The 18,189-nt window shown below is 46.7% G+C and overlaps 1 protein-coding gene across 6 annotated transcripts in view; it reads left to right on the plus strand.

The window, feature by feature from the left end:
- The window catches only part of TIAM1 (TIAM Rac1 associated GEF 1), a 395,754-nt gene that overhangs the window by 192,934 nt on the left and 184,631 nt on the right, over window positions 1-18,189 (plus strand). Inside the window, exon 1 of one of the 6 annotated variants that reach the window (XM_040484061.1) lies at window positions 828-895. The exons of 4 other annotated variants lie outside the window; for them this stretch is intronic. The gene's annotated coding sequence lies outside the window, so the exon portion shown is untranslated. Of the gene's footprint in view, window positions 1-827; window positions 896-6,435; window positions 6,917-18,189 lie in introns of those variants that run through there. One more of the 6 variants, XM_040484062.1, reaches the window with a different exon arrangement.

Genomic DNA, 18,189 nt, shown 5'->3' on the forward strand with positions numbered 1-18,189 from the left:
GAAGGGGTCGTCAGCTGGGAAAAGGCTTACCAGTGCCATGCCAACATCATTCAGTGCTCTGCTCGAGGAGTGAGTCTTGGCTTACATTTTTTGCGGTGAATCGGCCTCAACAACAGATTGACTAGCTGCCTTTGATCTGGCCCGTCAGCTGTGACCCAGTGTGCTGAGTAACTGTGCTGTTATTTGTATTGGTTGGTGGTTTTATGAGAGTAGGGGACAAGGAGGCGTATAGTCTTCATGAGTGTTTTGCAACATGACGCCTCTGGTTTATTTTGATGCTGTTGCTTGAAAACAAGTGTCAGCATGGTATTCCCTGGTAAAACTTTTGGGGGAGAGATCATCACTTTTGGAAAGTTTGGTTAGGAGTGGGTTTGTGAGATCTTGTACCTAAGCATGGAGCCTCATGCAATACCTTGGAAATGTATGCTCCAGTGTTTGAAATCTCTGTAAGTTTACTTCTGTAAATCCAGAGATTTTGGTGGGCAAGGATAACTATGGCCAAAGTGCTTTCTCCAAAGCCATGGTCGAATAAGGGCCTGCTAAATACTTCTTTGATTATTAAAATACTAATACTAAATACTAATTTACTGAGCATCTACAACATACCCGGTACTTTTCCCATGTTCTCTTGTTACTGTCTCAGAGGGTGATACTGCATTCTCTAGAAGTACATAAAAAATGAGCATAAAACCCATTATTTTCCTGTGTCTGCTCTTGTAGGTAGAACTGGTGTGAACTGAGGCCCACATATCTAGACCTGAAAGCCAGGAGGAGAGGAGGGTTGGTACCATGTGGTGTGATATTCTGAATCCTAGTCTCTTATCTAGGACGTGATCGGCCTCTTTGGATGGCACATATGGGGATCTTGAGAGAAGCCTCTTCTCCTTGGGATGGGGTAAGTGAGGCATTTGCAGAAGGTTGGGAAATGAACGTTCAAGTTTTTATTTATTTATTTTTTAAAGTTTATTAATTTGTTTTGAGAGGGAGAGAGAGAGAGAGAGCGAGAGAACAAGCAGGGGAGGGGCAGAGACAGAGAAGGAGAAAGAGAATCCCAAGCAGGCTCTGTGCCGTCAGAGCAGAGCCCGATGTAGGGCTCAATCTCATGAACCGTGGGATCATGACCTGAGCCGAAATGAAGAGTCAGATACTCAACCGACTTAGCTACCCAAGCGCCCGAGGATTCAAGCTTTTAAAGTCCTTATTGTTTTAGGACCCTGTCGAAATCCTCCTGTCCTGGGACAATAGGAGGTTCGTTATTTGTGACTGCCGTTTTGTGGAAAGAGGCGTTGCTGATTCTCCTCATTCATAATTTGAGGCTTTGAAATTGATTTCCTGGGAACCATTGGATGTGTAGGGTCCCATTGTTGGATCATTCCACGGACAAGCCAATGTTTTGGGCTTGATGAAGAGGGCACAGTGGTACAACCCATGTCAGGGACCCCACGGGCTGGGTCTGCCCCTTGTGAGTGACCACCGATTAGCATTGATTCTTTATGCTTTGAGTCATGAGGAAGAAGATTCCCCCTGATTCTCAGGTTATATTGTTTCAAAGACCTCACGGAGTAGTCTTCCGACCTTTGTCTTCCTGGCATCAGTTTTGCCTGCCCTTGTGATACCAGGAAAGGAGAAGAAGAAGGAATTGTTTTGGAGTGCACCAGGGGAAACTTGGTATCAGCATGGGCTTTTTCTGGGGCTGTGGCCATGAGATCATGTTACTTTTGATAGAGCTTCCCACTGAAAGGGTCAAGCCGTAAATCTACAACCTTACAGGCACTCTGAGCAGAGAAATAATGCCGCAGACACCTTCCTCCCTCACTTTCCCTTCTGCCAAGTGGGGACAGGGCCATGTCAGTCCTCCTGTACTTCCTGAGGGTGGGGGGAGGGAATGAATTAGACTACAAGGGGCTTTATGACTACACAGAGTTGCAGGTATTCTTTTTGTGTTTGCCTTCCTCCCCATGAACAAACCCACCCAAGCCTGGATGTTGGGTAACAACGCCGCACTATTCACCCTTTATCACGTTTTGATCGTATGCCGGCCGATTCAGAGTTTGAACAATAATATGGGACTACCCGCTCAGGGGAGAGGAGGAATCGCAGATGCTTCCTGAGGCACGATCCCCACCGTGTTGTTGTTTTTCTTTTGATCTGACTGTAGTAAGAGCAGTTAGCCTGAAACCAACCCAGTTAGCCTGAGACCAACCCTTTTAACAGATTTTTAAATGTACAATACAGTGTAATTCACTATCGGCACAGTATTTCACGGTGGATCTCCAGAACGTTTTCATCTGGCATCACTGAAATAACGTCTCCGATGATTAGCACCTTCCCACTTCCCCCCCTCCCTCCGGCTCCAGGCAAGCACCATTCTGCTTCCGTGAGTTAGACTATTTCAGATGCCCCCATGTACGTGGAATCATGTGGCATTTGTCTTTCTGTGACCAGCTTATTTCACATGGCCTCATGTTCTCCGGGTTCATCCACGTTGCTGCAATACTGCAAGACTTCCTTCTTCTTAAAGGCTGACTAATATTCCGTTGCGCCCGTACCCACTGCATTTTTTTTTTGCCCCCCATTCATCCGTTGCTGGACATTTAGGTGGTTTTTACATTTCCGCTGTTGTGAATCGTGCTGCAGTGAACACGGGAGTGCTCGTATCTCTTTGAGATCTGCTTTCGTTTCTTCCCGATGAAAAATACCCATGAGTGGGCTCGTGGATCATATGGTAGTCCTATTTTTAAGTTTTTTGAGAAGCCTCCCTACTGTTTTCCACAGCGGCTGCACGCTTTTGCATTCTGATGCCCACGGTTTTTATAGTTTCCCAGCCGGCGCGGCAGGCCCTGCTTTTGCGGGTCTTGCTGTGACTTGTGCCTCCGGTCTTACCTGTTGCTCTTGAACCAGACCGGCGGCCTTTCCCACTCCGCTCTCCGCGTGTACAAGGCAGCCTGGGGACCTCCCTTGCAGCATGTACATCACACTGGATTATCATAATTGGGTTCCTTGGCTTTTTCAAGGGCTAAAAAAAACTGATATAAGTGATAACAGTACAAGAATATTAGAACAACGGCGAGCCCCTTCGTGGCACCTGCCTTCCGTGCTTTGCCCCAGCGCCTCGGATTCACTTAGCTTTCGTGCGTATTTGTTCGCTGCCATGTGCTTTCACTCCCGTGAGGCTCCTTCTTTGCTGGAGGGGCTGCCCTTGGGGGTGGATCCCCCTTTGACCAAGGAATTCCTCTACTTCCAGGGCGGTCCTTAGGCAGGACTAACCATGGGGGCGGGGCACGCGGATTTTAGGACAACTCTGAGGTTTCCTTTGTCCTGTTTCCAGAGAACCCTTCTGGCTTCCTTTTCCTGCTCCCCAACTTGTTTTCTGTACAAATGCTTCCTAATAAATAACTTAGACAGGAGTTCTAACTGTGGCTTCAGTAACTTGTTTAAAGCAACAGAGGTAGAAAGTGGGGAGCTAGCTAGCAATTGGAGCCCCAGTCACCTGACTCCAGGATCTGTGCTCTTAGCCAGAATGTTCCTGTGTGTTTCTGCAAGGCAGGACTGCGTGCCCTCCCTTTTCTGTACATTTGCCTCAGCGTGGATTAGAGGGGCTGCCGTGGGGTATTCCGTAATGACCTGCTTAATGAGTGACTGACTGTCTCGCTGTCCGCAGGCTGTTCCCCCAGTCAGCCCTACCTGAGTCCTGTCTCTGGGCATTTGTCCACTCCCTTGCCCCCTAACATGGCCTTCTCTTAGCTCTCTTTCAGAGTCTACCCAACCTCCTTCCTCCTTGCCGCCTCTCTGGTCTGGCCCAACCTGCTGTCACTTTCCCCTATCGGAATGAGCACTACTTGTAGAGCAGTTTCCCCTTATCTGTCGTTTCACTTCCCCCTGGTCCATGGTCAGCCATCGTCCACAATCAGGTGATCCTCCTTCTGACCTGCCGTCTGCAGGTCCCGTAGTAGGGGCGCCTCGGTGGCTTAGTCGGTTAGGCATTTCCAAGTCTCGGTCTCAGCTCAGGTCTTGATCTCCGCGTCGTGAGTTCAAGTTCCGCACCAGGCTCCTTGCTGGATGTGAAGCCTACTTAAAAAAATAAAAGGGGGGCGCCTGGGTGGCGCAGTCGGTTAAGCGTCCGACTTCAGCCAGGTCACGATCTCGCGGTCCGGGAGTTCGAGCCCCGCGTCGGGCTCTGGGCTGGTGGCTCGGAGCCTGGAGCCTGTTTCCGATTCTGTGTCTCCCTCTCTCTCTGCCCCTCCCCCGTTCATGCTCTGTCTCTCTCTGTCCCAAAAATAAATAAATGTTGAAAAAAAAATTTTTTAAAAAAAAATAAAAGGTCAGCAGTAGCCTAACACTACGTCACTGTGTCTACATCACTCACCTCACTTCATCTCATCATGTGGGAATTTTATCATCTCCCATCAGCATAAGCAGAAGGCTGAGTATAGCACAGTAAGATATTTTGAGAGACCACATTCACATAACTTTGTAAATTACAGTATAGTTTTTAGTTGTTCTGTTTTCTTATTAGTTAACTGTTAATCTCTTACTATGCCTAATTTATAAATCAAGCTTTATCTTAGGTACATGTAGTTAGGAAAAGCCATTGTGTATATAGGCTTTGGTACCGTCTGCGGTTCAGACATCCACTGGGGGTCTCAGAATGTATCTTCTGCAGATGACAGGGGACTGCTGTGTATCTTCTCCCCCACCCCACCCCAGCATGATTGTAAATCCTGGAGAGCTACCGTTGCGTGCCCTGAACCACAGGGTAAGTATTTGGCGACTTGACTCTTTGGGGATTAATCAGAACCTAGTCAGAGCTGTCCAAAGAAATGCCAAGGTTGTTTCTAGGTTCTGTGAAATAATGTGGTCAGAGAACAAAATTGAAAAAAAAAATAAGCAATGGACAAATCTAAAATTTGTTAGCCCATTTTTGTGTGAGCCCATGTGCACATTTTCACGCTGCAGCTGTCCAAGTTGAACCACAGAGTGGATGTCTCATCCCTTGGCTTCAAGCACAATGGCTAGCCCTCCCCCCCCCCCCCCCCCCCCCCCCCCCCCCCCCCCCACCATGGGAATTTAAGGAGATTTATGTGATGAATAATGTGGATTTTCTTCCAGTTCTTGGGTTGTGGTTTGACAAACTTCATGCGAATCATGGGTGAAACATGTCAAGTGTCTCCCCTCACCCCACCCATTTGAAACATAACAAAGATGTCTTCCAGCATCAATATATTACATTTTGCTGATGGTTGCCACCTGTCCACAGTGACCTCCCCTCCTTGGCTGACTCAGACACACTTTGTCTCCTCTTGGGTTTGCCTCCACCTTTATGTCCAGGAAAGAGGGTCAGTCCAGAACTGAAGATACAGAAGAAAAGAAGCTATGTATATGTGTGTGTGCCTGGCATTCTGCTAAGTGTTCTCTATCAGAGTATATGACTGATCCCCATGACCATGCCGGCATGTGCTATTCTAAGTCCAGTCAGAACCCATGTGATCTCACTAAAACCACATATTGTGGTGACCCTGGATTTGAACTGTCTTTTGTTTGACTTCTAAACCCATGACTCTTTCATTCTAATTAGACACAGGTGTTTGGATGATGATTCTCATGATCCTATTAACTCTAGAATTCTGAGGCTCCTGGGTTCTTTTCTGACCTTTTCCTTTTCTACCGTAGCCAATTCCCCTTAGCACTTCGCTTCTTGTGATTTGCTAAAGTCAGGATTGCCTGAAATACCATGTTTAGGTGGGGCTTTTTGGGAGTGGGGTGTCCAATACTTGAAAAACTGTAATATTAGGGATCTGACTTTATTTTTAGATAGCCTTCCACAGGTGAAACATAATCAAGACCATTCTTTGAACACCCTCAGGAAAGTTAAAAGTTCTTCCTTCTTTTTAAGAAGGAACCTCCCTACCTAGACTGAGGACTTTCTCATCACTGTCTTATCCTGCAGCACATCGAGCCTGAGATGTTGGTGCCTTGGGCCTGACGCAGCAGGACACCCTGGGTCGTTTGGCTCTTCTGTGCCTCTTGTGCCCACATTGCATAAACATTGGCATGGCAGGGACAGATGGCCACTCGGGAGGCTCCTTTGATGTCACATTTGGTTGCCTGGGTGGGGGGTAGGGGTGGCTGTATCCAGTCTCCACAGGAGGAGAAGCTGACTGGGAAATACCTACCTGAGAGTGGGTAAACAAAAGCTTAAGTCCAGAAAGCTAGGGACCCTGGTACGTCCACAGGCCGGGCACTAATGGAGTCAGGTTTACATAAGTGTGTTTAGCTTGGGAGGAAGCCAGTTGGCTCAGAGCAAATCCTTTTCTCTCCGCTCCTAATTGATGCTTTTGGAGTTCTGTTTTCTTATGAGAGAATGTGAATGGTCTGGGGGTGGGGGTGGGGGTGGTGAGGAAAGTGATGGGATTGCAGATAATTACTTTCAGAGCTAGCAAGAGCATTCATTCCTGAGGGCTGGGTTAGCTTTGCTGGAGGCTCCGGTGAAAGTACCTGAAATCCCAGGAGAGTCGAGATAGAGCAGTGGGGGCCCTTCTCAGTGAGAATCAGCTGGTCAGGCAGCATCAGTCTGCGTAATGGGGACTGAAAGCTTCGGTGGAAATAGGAAGGATGGTAATGAAGAACCCCCAGACAGGGATTGCGTGAGGCAGCCCAATTGTGCCTGAAAGAAACATCCAGAGTTGACAGCATGCGACACTCGAGCGGGTTTTTGGTGGTTTTAGCTTTAGAGGGAACATCGGAGGTAATTACGGTCGCCTACATGCAAAGCAAGCATGGAGTTCAGTCACGGTGGAAAAGCCAAAAGCCACAAGGGTTGATTGAAAGCTTTTCCTACTCTAGCCTCCGGGTAATAATAACCGTTGCTCTTTATTTCTCTAATGCATTTACAGACGTCGCAACAAACCGAAGTAAGGTAATGTATTCAAGTTAACGCAGTGACGTCCAGTGTCTGGGCTTCATGTTGATTGGGAGGCGGGAAGGTAGTTCATTGATTTATTCATTTCTTCAAGTCACTCGTTGGGTGGCCCTGGGTATCATCCTTGGAGGTGTCCATGGAGGGGTCAGTGACGTGTGACACACAGCTCACACTCCCGCAAGGAACTTACAGTGTAGAAGGGGAGAAATGATAACGCCGTGGGAAAGTTCATAGGGAGCCACCTGAGAGCCATCATCGAGAAGTTTGGTGTTTTGGAAGGGTCAGGACGTTAGCCATTCCAAGGTAGAATGGTGGAACGATCGGGAAAGCTATTAATGATATTCCTGATTTCTGTTGCTTATTAAGAGCTCACTCTCTGCCTGGCACAGTTTTAAATGCTTAATGTGTATTAACCACGTTAATAACCCAATAACCCACTGAGCTATTAGCATCTCAGTTTCACAGCTGAAGAAACTGAGGCAGAGAGAGGTAAGAGATGATGCAGCCAGCGTATGGGCGGTCGGCCCTCCTGACTACCCCATGCCTCTGTGGCCCTTTCCATTTCCCATCTTCCTCTGTTGCTGGAACTGTCGGTGCACCCATAGTATTTCTTTCTTTTTAAGCAATCAGGGACAGACATCCCACGTGAGGGCTTAGTTTTTCTGTTCCACTTTCTTCTTTTAATCTGAAATTTAAACACTGTTTTTTATTTTAATTCCCTGCGTTGCATTAGTCTCACGTGAACAACACAGTGTGATTGGACAAATCCATACGTTATGCGGTGCTCTCCACGAGGTGGCTACCATCTGGCTGTTCCATTTTTTCCGCGTTTAGAGAAATCTAGTTTATGCGGGTGCCTGATGGGCCATTTAGTCATGAGTAACCAGCGGACTTTTTTTTTTTTTTTTTTTTTTTTTTAGGTCCTTGGAGGGTGATTTTAATTATCATATAAATAGCATGAATATGAGTGTGGGAGTTTTATTACTCAGTTCCTTGGTGGTGGTTTGAAGGTTTTCTCTGGGTGGTTCCAGTGTCAGTGTTGACACTGCTGGAAGTTGTCTCTTGCGAGGGCACAGCACTTTTTCTCTTTCGGTGAAGGGCCATTTCTTTGGTTGTGGTTTTGTTTGTTTGTTTTTTTTTAATTAGGTGAGAGAGGTAAATGCAGTCATTTGTATTTAAAAAAAATGGTTATTATTTGCCAGTTAATGTTTATGGAAGAAAATGGAAGGCAGAGGAGAGTACCAGGGTAGAAGTCCAGTGACCTGAGTTTTTTTGTTTTTTTTTGTTTTTTTGATGTGCCCTTCCTAACTCTTGGACATTAGGAGAGTCCGCTGTTGGGGCAGTGAATTATGTGGTCAGGGTCCTTGTGATGTACGGAAGTCTCTTCCTGTATGATAGAGCCTGGAATAAGGATATTATGTATCAAGACTTGACTTTTTAACCTGGTATTACTACATTATTTATTTAAATGTGTTGTTTTAGACCCAGATGCTGTGGCTGCGTTTTATATTTTTGGTGTTATACTTAAAACATTGTGTCACCCTCTGGTTGTGTTTTCTTTCTCTCTCTTTCCTTTGCACTCCAAGAATGGGTTTTCATGTAGGACGAAAATGGAAACTAAAGAAGAGACAAAATCTGGAAGTAATTTTCAGCAGTAGAGAAATTAAACAAAATGAGAAAACACACCATTTTGTTGCTAGCTGCGTAAAGGGAACATAGGAGTGTATGCTTGCTTTTTCCCAGCGGTGGCTACATTCTATGTGGATTACTTTTTCATTGGGACTGTAGAGTGAAAAGAACGCACAAAGCAGATCTGAATGTTAAATATTTCCATCTTGTCAAGAGCACATCAACTTGGCATTTAAACTCCGATTGTCTGCCTCTTATTTCTATAATTTGAAATCAGATGGCAATCCGGCAAGTGAGAACCTTGGTTCAGGTGACCCCTGTCTATTTATCCATCTGGCCTCCTCTCCAGTTCCCTTTTTAACTCACAAATGGGAGTGGGTGGGAATGCCCAGGAATACTTTGAATGTGGTAAATACAGGATGTGGGGAAATTCATCTGCGAAATGTCAGCCTTCAGGAGACATTTTGTAAATGTCTACGTTTACAAATGGAAAATGGGAGGCCTGCTAAAACAGCCTGTGATTTGAGTTTTTAAAGCTGGTGTGGCACAGTTTGGGGATTCCCGATCCTGAGTAGTAGGGCGATGTGGGGTCTTGGGTAGTAGCAATGCATTTCGATTTCAGAAATGTTGAGAATGAATTTTGATTTAAGAAATCATTGAGAAAATGGTTCCTTCTGCTATCTGATATCTTAAAATATGTTCGAGTTCCTGGGCATCATATTGTATCACATTTCATCCTGAGAGATGCCTTGAGGAGTTTTGGCCTAATGGCCTGTGGTCTATGTTTTCATGTGATGGGCTGGCTCCCCTTTTCCATGACATGGATCTATCTGACTTGAGATCCCCGCATTTCTTATGCCTTTTGTTTAATAATTATAATGGGATTTTGATGGAATTGGTTGAATGAATGCTTACGTTACTAATTAATTTCTATATCTGTGTCTAGGGACTTCTGTGAATTTTTGTTTTAAAATTTTTTAATATTTATTTTTGAGAGAGAGAGAGAGAGAGAGAGAGAGCGAGCGAGTCGGGGAGGGGCAGAGAGAGAGGGAGACACAGAATCCGAAGCAGGCTCCAGGCTCCGAGCTGTCAGCAGAGTCTGATGCCGGGCTTGAACTCATGAACCGCAAGATTATGACTTGAGCCGAAGTCAGATGCTTAACCGACTGAGCCACCCAGGCACCCCTATGAATTTTTGTCTTAAAGTTTGCCATAATCTTGGTTGAATGTTGAAAGCGCACTTAGCAGCCAACAATTTGCTGAGCACCTGCCGTGTGCTATGCCCAGTGAGAGGCTCATGGAGCTCAAGCAGGGATATGGCCGATCTGGTGGGTCTCTCGCCCGAAGTCACAGGCTAGTGGCACCAGTCGACAAAAACGGACTGAGGGTAATGGAATTGACAGCAAAGTCCCACCGACAGATTTTTTAAATAGGGACAAAAGAAAACATTCAAAACGTTTTACATTTCAGAGTTCGTAAATCCATTTGAAGTGCTTGAGGAAAGCATAGCATGCAGAATGGATGCACGTATGTATAAAACTGAAACCAGACTTCTTTGATGATTTAATGTCTCAAAAAAGGTTCTTAGAAAGAGGGACTTTCCCCTTTCTAAGTATGGAGATGTTTTGTCTTCACCTCACTAGGGTTTTCCTTTCCATGTCTCTCGGTTATCTTTTTGCTTCCGAAAATGCTGGTAGAAACCTACAAGCATCTATCTGCACTGAAACCTACAGCACACAGTTGTCCATAGCAGCTGCATTCATAACTGCCCACACTTGGAAGCAGTTTAGTAGACGGAAGGCCCTTGAGCAGCTGAGTGGATAAGTAAGCCATGGTCATCTATACAACGGGATATTATTCACCGCTAAAAAGAGTGAACTATCAAGCCATGAAAGCAGTGGAAGACCCCCAAGTGTAAGGGACAATCTAAAAAATATATAAGAGGACGCTTGGACGGCTCAGTTGGTTAAGCATCCGGCTCTTGATCTCGGCTCAGGTCATGATCTCACATCACGGTTCGTGGATGGAGCCCCATGTCGGGCTCTGCACCGACATCATGAAGTCTGCTTAAGATTCTCTCTCTCTCTCTCTCTCTCTCTCTCTCTCTCTCTGCCCCTCCCCCGTTCGCTCTCTCCCTGTCTCTCTCGCTTTCTCTCTCTCTCAAATAAACCAACTAAAAAAAAAGAAAAAGTACATACTGTCAGATTCAACACTGTGACATGCTGGAAAAGGCAGAACTATGGAGACAATAAAAGTCAGTAGTTGCCAGGAGCTTGGGGGACGGGAGGAAGGGGTAAACAGGCTGAGCGCAGGATTTTAAGGGCAGTGAAACAACTCTGTGTGGTCTTTATAATGGTGAATATAATGTCATCATACATTTGTTACAACCTGCAGAATGTACGATACCAAGTGTGACCCCTGACGTAAATGATGGATTTGGGTTGATCACGTAGCAGTATCGGTTCACTGAGGATAAGAGCTGTGCTGCTCGGTGGGGGTTGTTGATAGTGGAGGCAGCTGTACGGGTGTAGGGGCAGGAGGCCCAGGAGAACCCTACATCCTGTTCACTTTTGCTACAAACCTGAAAGTACTCCATAAAATAAAATCTACCCAACGATAGCCACGTTGTATACCCAACATACAAGCCACGGTTGGGGAAACAGCTGTGAATTCTCTTCACGGTGCCCAGTAAAATGTCTCTTGATTTGTATTACTTCTCAAAGTCCTTTCTGGCCCCTCTGCTTGGGCAGCAGCTGGCGGACGGCACGGAGGGTTCCTTATCAAGCAGGAGACTCTGATGTTCAGAGAACTGGGGTATCATGAGAATGGAGATCTTGATCCCTGGCACCTTCAGGGCTGTGAAAGCGTTGATTTCAAGTTTCTGTTTTTCCCTTCTGATCTTGTATCGTGCCATTGTTGGCACTAAGGATGCAGTTTTGATGAACTTACCCTTTGGTATGTTACAGGTTAGTGGGACTTTCCTGCAATGGGCATGGTGATGGGGAGGAGTTGACTTCGGTAGCATTTAAAAATACTATGGCCCGGAGACCGGAAACTGTCCACTCCTGCCTTGATCGTGTGACCTTTCCCTGGGGAGTTCTCTTGGAAGCTGTGTGTACGGGGCACACGAACATGGGACTGAGCGATTACACAGATTTTTCTGGACGTTTTCATCAGCGTTTCTCCTTACAGGTGGTCTGTCACTTTTCTGAGGTCCTCATTCATGCCTTCAGCAAATAGTTATTGAGCATTTCACTTTATGCCAGGCCACTTCCAGGTTCCAGGGGCATAGTAGTGAACGAGACCTAGAAGAATGTGCATGCATGTAACTGGCATCCTGGAGGCAGAAGACAGACAATGAACAACTGGTTAGAACATGGAGTGTGTTGGGTTATCACCACAGTGGGGGGCCACGAAGCAAGGAAGGGGCCGGGAAGAGTCCAGGGAATTGAACTTTGGAATGGGGGAGGGGAAAGGCCCACTGCAGGGGTGACTTTGGAGCAAAGAGGTTTTTGCTTGTTTGTTTTTTGTTTTTTGTTGTTTTTTGTTGTTTTTTTTTTTTTGTTTTTTTTTTTGGTTAACAGGGGTGATCTCTGTGGAGAGAAGCAGGGGGTCTGGTGTGCTGGAAAAGTAGCTTGGAGGCCACTGGGGCTTGGGTGAGAGAGCATTTTGGAGAAATGGGAGATGAGGCCAGGAGGGGCCAGGAGGACTGTTGGTGAGAAGGGAAGCCTTTGGAGGGTTCCAGTAGTTGCCGTCAGACGTGATCAGATTTAGGTTTCAGGAGGGTCTCTCTGAGTGCGCTGTTGAGAGGTGAGGCAGCTTTCTCACTTTGACCCTCCGGCCATTAACGACCCTTAAGTCTGAGCAGTGATGTTGGGTTCTTGCTCACACAGCCCTGATCCCACTGGTGCTTTGGGGGCTTTATTAAGAAGTATTTTTTTTCTACCTATGTGAGCACAAATCTCTTTCTTTCTTAAAAAAAAATTAAAAAAAATGTTTATTTATTTTGAGAGAGAGCGTGTGTACAAGCAAGGGAGGGAGAGAGAGAGAGAGAGAGAGAGAGAGAGAGAGAGAGAAAGAGAGAGAGAATCCCAAGCAGGCTCCGTGATGTCAGCACAGAGCCTGACATGGGGCGCTAACTCATGAACCATGAGGTCATGACCTGAGCTGAAATCAAGAGTCGGATGGATGCTCAACCAACTGAGCTACCCAGGTACCCCACAAATCTCTTTCTTTATAGTTCTTTCAACGTTTATTTATTTTTGGGACAGAGAGAGACAGAGCATGAACGGGGGAGGGGCAGAGAGAGAGGGAGACACAGAATCGGAAACAGGCTTCAGGCCCTGAGCCATCAGCCCAGAGCCCGACGCGGGGCTCGAACTCACGGACCGCGAGATCGTGACCTGGCTGAAGTCGGACGCTTAACCGACTGCGCCACCCAGGCGCCCCTCTTTCTTTATAGTTCTTAAGAGAAGGGACTTTCCTCATGCAAGTGTAGTTAGCCTATGCGTTCTGTAATGAGTCCAAAAATGCTCAAGAAATGCTTGAAAACAATTTAGGGTTCTCTGCAGCCCTGTGTTGTGTTCACCTTCAAAACAGAAAAATCCTCCTCCCTGCATGTGGCTCTGATTTGCCTCTGGGAGCCCCCTTCTTGCCTGTAGCCAGATTCCACTCTCTTTCCATGACACTCATCCTTCTTGGTTCGGGTTGCTCCTCAGGAGTCTCCATTCTGAGAAAAGTGAACATGTGTCAGGTGTGTAATTGTCTCACCTAAAGGTGAGCCACTCAAATCGTGGCCTGCACACAGCTGGCGGGCTCTCTGAGCCTCTCGGAAATCCAAACCCGAGTTTTTCTGGCGTTTGACCCTTGTCAGCCCGTTCTGAGTCGCATGCAGTTAAATTTGTCCACAGATGTTAGTTTACCGGTGTACTTTGAACAGAATAATAATAACTTTCGCATCTGGTCCCCTTTTCATCTAGGGATTTTAAAACCCCAAGTGCATATTAATTAAACCTCACATCACTGGAAGGTAGAGAAGGGGTTTAATCACCAGTGGGAAGAACATAGAGGGACAGCCTGTGGGCCCAGCACTAACAGGCGTTTTGCATTTCACCAGTGCCTTTCATCTGGCTTCTTAAATACTTGGCAAGTATTACCTGGTGGGAAGTGCATTATTATACACATCTGCAGGGAGTGGGGACTCTCCCAGGATACGGGATACGGAGACTTGTCCTGGCTGTTTTCAGTATTGTCACTTCAGAGGACTTCTTCGTTTCTGGTTCATGGGTTGTTATGGCTTATTATGGATTACCTGGGGGCTCATGGTGTGGACAGAAGGCTAGTAGAGTTGACTGGTAAGGTTGTTTGCTTTTTTCCCTTTTTGGTTTGGTAAGCAGGTAGGTAGGGAGTTTCTTTTTAAATTTCAGCCATCTTCCAAGCTGGTAATGAGTCATTCTCATTTAGGGGACCGGGGACATCCCCTTCACCCTAACTCTCTCACTCCAGAAAGTCCCCCCGGTGAACTGGGACAGGCGGAAGGCAGGGGAGAGCCATGGCTTTTCCCAGAAGGAGCTGCTTGAGTCCATTTCTGGTAAATGAGGGCACTGATGTAAAAAATGGAACAAAACTAAAAACCAAAGGAGAAAGTGTTGTGGTCATGTCATTAGTAGGTAGAGAATTCACCTGCTAACCTGTGGGAGGGAGTCAAGGGTGTGGCTCCAGCCGTGGTCAGAGTGTTTATATGCAGAGCCACAGGGCTTCGCCACTGAGGGCTGGGTCAGTCTTCAGGGGGTCGCCTCACGGCAGGCCTTAGCAGAACACGGGAATGGTGCAGGATATACCGTTGGCTTGTGAAAGAATGGGTTATTTTGATTAGCAAAATTTTTTTAATGCTTGTTTATTTTTGAGAAAGAGAGGGGGAGAGAATGCAAGTGGGGGAGGGTCAGAGAGAGAGGGGGAACCTAGGATCCGAAGTGGGGTCTGCACTGACAGCAGAGAGCCCAATGTGGGGCTCAAACTCAGGAACCATGAGATCATGACCTGAGCCGAAGTCGGACGCTTAACCGACTGAGCCACCCAGGTGCCCCATTGGCTTCTTTTGATTTTAAATAGAGTCCTTATGTCTGTTTTTTAAAAATTCCCCCATGCCAGGGACACCTGGGTGGCTCAGTCGGTACGTGTCCCACTTTGACTTAGGCTCAGATCATGATCTCATGGTTCCTGAGTTTGAGCCCCATTATTGGGCTCTGTGCTGACAGCGTGGAGCCTGCTTGGGATTCTCTCTTCCTCTCTCTCTGCCCCTCTCCAGCTTGCTCACTCGCTCTCTCTCTCAAAATAAACATAAACTTAAAAAAAAATCCCCAATGCCACTGTAAAGCATGCTATTGATTTTATAATAAAATATTGCCTTTATTTAGAATTGCATGTGGAAATAACGTAATGGAAAAATGTTGACAGACACAAGTTCTTTGAATGTTCCCTCTATATGATGTCCCAAACCCCTTGATTCCTGGTCTCTCTTTGTGACTTAAATGTAGAAAGATTACCCATATGTCTGCAGATAAGAGATATTAAACATCTATATATCATTTTAGACAAAGGCCCTCTGAGTAAATTCTAAAGGCACACCCCGTAAGAATGTTTCCTTCCAGGATTCTTATTTAATAGTATTGAACTGTAAAAAATACTTTGGGTCTTTAATTTGACAGTGTTGATGTGTTTTTTGTTTACTGGGGTGGAAATGCAGTGGAAAGATGATCTGTTCTTAATATATGGTTGTGGGTTAGGTATTCTCCATTGCCTTGTATTGTGGGAGCTCCAGTTGGCCGGGATGTTACTGGCATGGTCCTTAAATAGATAAATAATTGGATCAAAGAAATGACTTGGAAATGTACTTCGTTGTTTAGAAGCCAAAATAAACCAAAATCTTTGTCTTCAGCATGAGCGTCACACTTTCAAGTTGAATAGTTAATCCCTTTGCTCATGGCAATGCCAGGGGCCCTGTGGATGGAATCCCAGAATTCTGAGGTAACTTTGATGCCTTCTGAAAGTAGAGACAGAAAAGAAGGCTAAAAGCTGCACCCTGAGAATAAAACATAACTCTACTGTTTACTAGCTGTGTGACCTTGAGTAAGTCACTTAAACTCTCTGTTCTTTGGAGTCTTCATTTATAAGTTGGGGGTAAGTCCTTTTCTTCTAGAACAGTTAGAAAGATTAATGCCCTTCTTTAGTGTCTGATTTCTAGTATGTCCCCCAAAAGTGTCAACCTGTGTTGTTCCTGTCCTTGTTGACATTGTGGTCATCTTCTCTCTGCCCTTAGGCTGGAGTCAGTATTGGGAGTTTTTAAGAGATTTCCTATGTCTTCTCTACTAAGCCATTGTAAGATTGTTGTCTTGCAGCCCTCCCGGGAGCTTCCCAGGTAGGATATGAAACCGGCGCCATACTCAGAGGGCAGGGAGAGACTGAAGAAAGGCAGGCACACTCCAGGCCGGTAGGTTTAATAAGCAAGGGAACTTACATAGGAGGCTTGTCTTAGGGGGCAGACGAATGGATCCCTGCACTCGCCCACCAAGTCTTAAAAGTTGGTGAAAAGCCCTCCCTGGATTCAGTCACCTATACCACACAAGTGTTCTCAACACCACATCACCATCTCAAGGCCGTATCCTTGGAGCAGCCTCTGGGAGCCGGAAAGGCAAGGGGAACCCACATTCCTAGAACAGGAGAGGGTGCGAGGAGCCTCCGAGTGCCGAGTTCAGCTCACAGGTCAGCGCAGAGCCCGACTCAGGGATTGAGCTCATGATCTGGGAGATCTGACCTGAGCTGAAACCAAGAGTCGGATGCTTTGCTGATTGAGCCACTCAGACGCCCCTGCAGTCATGTCTTTTTGAAGAGGTTCCCCGACGAGGGTTTAACCATTTCTGAATCCAGGTCCCTCAGTTTCCTGCCTCTGGAGCCTGGAGTCTCATCTCCATTATCCACAGCGTGTGGGCACCATGAGATTTGAGATGATTGCTAGCTAGGCTTCTCTTTTCCGCTTCCTCTCCTGATGTGTCTACAGCACTACTTTTTAATGGCTTCTCTCTGAGTTTTCTGTTCTTTCTTGACTTTGGCTGTGAAGGCCCAAAGTGTACATAGTCCTATACCACGGACTTCACCTGCAAACTCCCAATTCCCTGAAGAGAAATGTGGCTCACTCCCCATGTCTGAGGGAGTCATGCCTGACCTACGTGGGAGAGCCATGAAACTCGCTCTAATTATCCGTGGCCGCTTATCACTCTTAAGGAAATAGAAATGGAGACACATATGTTGCATGAGCAAGTTATGGACCATTGAACAGTAACTCAGTTCAGTGGATGTTCTAGCGACCGTGCTAGCGGATGGATATTCGCAGTGGAGATTCGTAGGTCGCAGCTCCTATCTTGCGGTGCGGCAGAGGTGACAGAAAGTCCGTGCCTGGTGACAGAGCGCCAGGCAGTGACCACCAGAGCACTACATAGGAGAGGGGAGGGGGTTGAGGCTAAGAGTGGGGATTTGGAAGCCATATGGCCTGGGTGTGAAACCAGCCTTGTCACTGATGACTGGGGACTTGTGGACAAGTGACTGTCGTTTTGGGGGCTTCCGTTCCTTCTCCTGTGAGATGGGGGATGGTGCCCACCTCGTGAGCTCTCACGAGGAGTAAACACGTGAGCCTTTGTGAGGACGGAGGGGAGTGATCAGCGCACGCACACCCTCAGTAAATGGGAGCTGGACCCATCCTCTGCATCATGACCAGGCAGAGGGATCGCAGTGAGGGGTGGGCTGTGGTGGGGGAGGGGAGGAAGCAGCAAGGAAGCCTCAACTTTAGGCTACAGACTCAACTGCAGAGCAATTTTTTTTAAGGTTGTTTTTAAATGTTTATTTATTTTGAGAGAGAGCACGAGCAGGGGAGGGGCAGAGAGAGAGGGAGACCCAGAATCCGAAGCAGGCTGCAGGCTCTGAGTTGTCAGCACAGAGCCCGACGTGGGGCTACAACTCACGAACCGTGAGATCGTGACCTGAGCCGAAGTCCGATGCTTCACCGACTGAGCCAACCAGCCACCAGTCGCCCTTTTTCTCTAGTATTTTTAAATGATCATGCATCATTCATTGCAGAGAGATGAGACTATATAGATAAGCAAAAAGAAGGCAGTCAGAACTCCCCTTTGGCCTGCTTCACCGCTGTTAACATTTACCCTATTTCCTGCTAGACTTCTTTTCTCCTCCTCCGTGGAGTCCGTTTCTGAAGGATGTCAGGGAGGGTTAATGTTTTCCTACACTTAGTTCCACCAGTTTGGTTTCTTATGTGTTATGTAAGGAGCAAGTTTTACTTGCTCTGAAAGTTCTGTCCCGAAATACTGGAAAAAACGCAGAAGGGCATGGCGATAACACACGCTAAGAGGGCAGTGTCTAGACTGAGCTCTAATGACATGGGGAAGCCTGCGGTCTTAGGAGGGGGTGCAGGCCAGTGAACCTGTGCGGAGCGTTTGCTCTGGCCTATCCCTGCACTGAGCACTTCAGGGAGGTCGCTTCCTGTATCCCCAGGGTGACCCTCTGAGGTCATTGCTCCTCTTTTCCAACCCTGTAGCTAAAGAGGCTCTAAGAGGTTGGAGGACATGCCCACCATC

Source organism: Herpailurus yagouaroundi, unplaced genomic scaffold, assembly GCF_014898765.1.
Source record: "Herpailurus yagouaroundi ecotype Mexico unplaced genomic scaffold, PumYag 162, whole genome shotgun sequence".
NCBI classification, from domain to species: domain Eukaryota; kingdom Metazoa; phylum Chordata; class Mammalia; order Carnivora; family Felidae; genus Herpailurus; species Herpailurus yagouaroundi.